At 43.2% G+C, this 3,181-nt stretch overlaps 1 protein-coding gene across 3 annotated transcripts in view; it reads left to right on the forward strand.

The window, feature by feature from the left end:
• TAX1BP1 (Tax1 binding protein 1) overlaps positions 1-3,181 on the forward strand; it is a 106,397-nt gene that overhangs the window by 33,682 nt on the left and 69,534 nt on the right. The window lies entirely within an intron of this gene.

Here is a 3,181-nt window from a genome sequence, read left to right on the forward strand (position 1 = left end):
ATTTTCCCCCCCCCCCCCCCCCCCCCCCCCCCGGCGCCACTGGATATCTTTCCTACCTTGCCTCCTTGTCTTTTTGGGAGGCTTGAGGGAAAATATATGCACCCAAGAGCAGTATTTTCTGGTGCAAACTGCAGTGGAGTTTATCATGTTGCCTTAATGGCACGTGTAGATGCATCCAATGTCAAGTAGTGGTAGTCTGTGAGCTGAACCCTTCACATGGCTGCATTATTTTTTCTTTCTTAAAGTTAAGGATAATGAATAAATCAGAACTTTAATACAGCTGGAAGTGGCCAGAGTAGGGGCAAAGTTTCTTTCATACCTTAAAGAACTTTGTTAGCCTTGCTTTGAGATGACGCATGCAGTTCAGTCATTGGGTTGTCCATTACTACTAACAGTGTAATTTTGTTTTAAATTTTTTAGCTGGTTTCATGTTAGGATTTTGTGAAGTAAATGCCTGTCTACCAGTTCCTTTTACAGAGTTTACCAAATAGTCATGGGATGGAAGTGACTGTGGAGTTGGGTTGAATTCAAAACACTAGTGACCTAGAAGTGAAAGCTTTCTTATCCTATTACCAGACCTTAGAGTGAGCCAATCCTCTAGTGTACAATGAAGCTTTAAGTAAAATTCCATCTGATACTTCCCTTGTTCAAAGTCCATCACTTTTATAAAAATAGATTGAACTATTCTAGTATTCATAGAATTTCCCAGTTGCATTCTGAAAAATATTTTAAATCTGATAATGTAAGATCATTAGAGATTACAGAAGCTTAATTTGACAAATTAAGGGAAAGAATCTTGGGCAGCATGCCCTAAGAAATTTTTGATTTAGCAGTTGGGTGTTGTGGAAGAAGCATGTTTTCAATGCTTGAAACATTTTCCAAAATATTCTAAGTGGTTTTAAAATTGCTGTTGTTGAATCAGCTTTAAAATGTGCTGGAGAGACTCTGCAGACTATATTCTGGTATTGGAACCTTTTTTACAGTGGCTTCAGCTGCAACTGGTTTCAAGCAACCTGTGTTTTTGGAGAAATGTGCCTGAAATAGACCTGTACTAGGAGTCATTATTGACAGTAAGGTGTTAGTTCCCAAATCACAGTTAATTTCTGAATTTTTTTAAATGTAAAAACACCTTTTTTCCACTCATTATTAGTAAGCAATATGGAGGATCTGGTGAATATATTTAAATATAGTACATTGTTAATGTTGTCTATTAAGTAAACATGGTTAGCTTCCACCTTGCTCCCTCCCTGCCTGCCCCCCCACATTTAGTGAAACTTGAATGCTAGGGGAAATTTTCCAGACTGCAAACAGATGTTGCTCTTGTGCCACCATGAAGATTATGGCTGCACAAAATCCAAGCAAACATAGCCATGCCCCTTATCATGCCCAAAAGAGTACCTGGGATTATTTGTGATAATAGTTTGTGCCCCCTTTTTGCAGCAGATGCCTATTTGTTCATGGCCAGTGAGTACAGGTAGACAGGGGCTGCCTGCACTCTCCAGGTGTTCCTGATCCTGCAGGATAATAGGTCTGGGAGCCTGATCCTGACCCAGGGCACACACATACAGATGTGGATTGGGAAACCCTCTGGGTTTATTTACTAGGGTTGTGTGAAACGGGCCATATTTGGAATCGGATTCCTGAATTGGGGACAGTGATTCAATTCATTGGTTTGGATCACTATCCCCAATTTGATTCAGCCGAACCTGAAGATTCGATGCTGATGCTGGAGAATCGGTGATTCGGCCATAGACCCAGCTTTAAACATTTTTTCTACATACCTTGAGGTACTAAGCGTGGCTCGTGAATACTGTGATGGTGGGGTGGATCGAGCATCCCATAGGAGCGTCGGCGACACCTTGACCCAGACCCAGGAGGCACTAGTTGCCGAGCTGGAGGTGCATGGGGGGGCCTGCCAGCCCACTCCCTGGCTGACCTGGAAGTGCTTCTGGTCCACTTCTGGGTCTGCTGCCGAGTGTGCCGAGAATCCCCTGCTCTCTTGTGGGACTCTCCATCCTCCCCAGCATCTCCAGTATCTAAATTGAATTAATTAAGCTCTAATACTTCTGACACAAGCTGTAAATATTATTAAAGTTTATTGGGTAAAAGACAGAAGATTTATTTCTCTTTTCAGAAAGTCCAGAAAAATCTTCTGGGCTTCTTTTTGTTCTCCATGACCAGCCATTAGGCTAAAAGTAGGAGGTAGGGGTTTTTTAATTCCTGATCTGAATCTTCCAGCAACTTTTGGATTATATCCTTACAGGTTCAGTTTTCCTTGTTGAACCTCACCCCCTAAAATAGCAAAATACAATTATGTCTATACTACAAAAAGCTTTCTGGCTAAAACTTGAGCTTTCTCCCAGCCCTGCTTTTGATTCGTCTCAAAAAGTGTAATTCAGGTAGGTGATTTTAAAGTTTGAATATTGGTGCTCTTTCCAGGCATGTTTAAAAATCAAGTAATTGTGTACTTCTGTCACTTTTTATATGTAGTTTGTCACCTTACATTTCACGTCTCTGGGAGCAAGGGACCATAGGCTGGTGGTGCTCTGAAATGACTGTCCAAATTATCTCATTGTTTCCTTGTACTTCCCCTAGCCGTAGCTATCTGTTGCACCTCGTCTTACATAGAACAATAGGAACATAGAGCTAGGTGGAATTTCTTGACGTCATCTATTCAGGTCACAAAATCCTTCGACACAGGGGTAGCAGTGGACGTAGTTTTTCTGGACTTTAGGAAGGCCTTCGACACTGTCTCTCACCACATTCTCATTAGAAAACTGGGGGACTGTGGTGTCGACACCTACACAGTCAAATGGGTCCCCAGCTGGCTGGAGGGCTGCATCCAGAGAGTGGTGGTGGATTGGTTACTTTCAACGTGGAGGGAGGTGGGCATTGTGTTCTGCAGGGCTCAGTCCTCGGGCCCGCGCTGTTCAATATCTTCATCAGTGACTTGGATGAGGGGGTAAAAAGCACCCTGTTCAAATTTGCTGATGACACTAAGATGTGGGGGGATGTGGGCACGCTAGATGGGAGGAATAGGCTGCAATCAGACAGGTTACAAGGGTGGGCAGATGAGAACAGGATGGGTTTCAACACTGACAAGTGCAAGGTGATGCACCTGGGGAGGAAGAACCAGCAGCATACCTACAGGCTGGGGAACTCCCTTCTCGTCAGTGCAGAG

Source organism: Gavialis gangeticus, unplaced genomic scaffold, assembly GCF_001723915.1.
Source record: "Gavialis gangeticus isolate Ggan-Ray unplaced genomic scaffold, GavGan_comp1, whole genome shotgun sequence".
In the NCBI taxonomy this organism is placed as follows: Eukaryota; Metazoa; Chordata; order Crocodylia; family Gavialidae; genus Gavialis; species Gavialis gangeticus.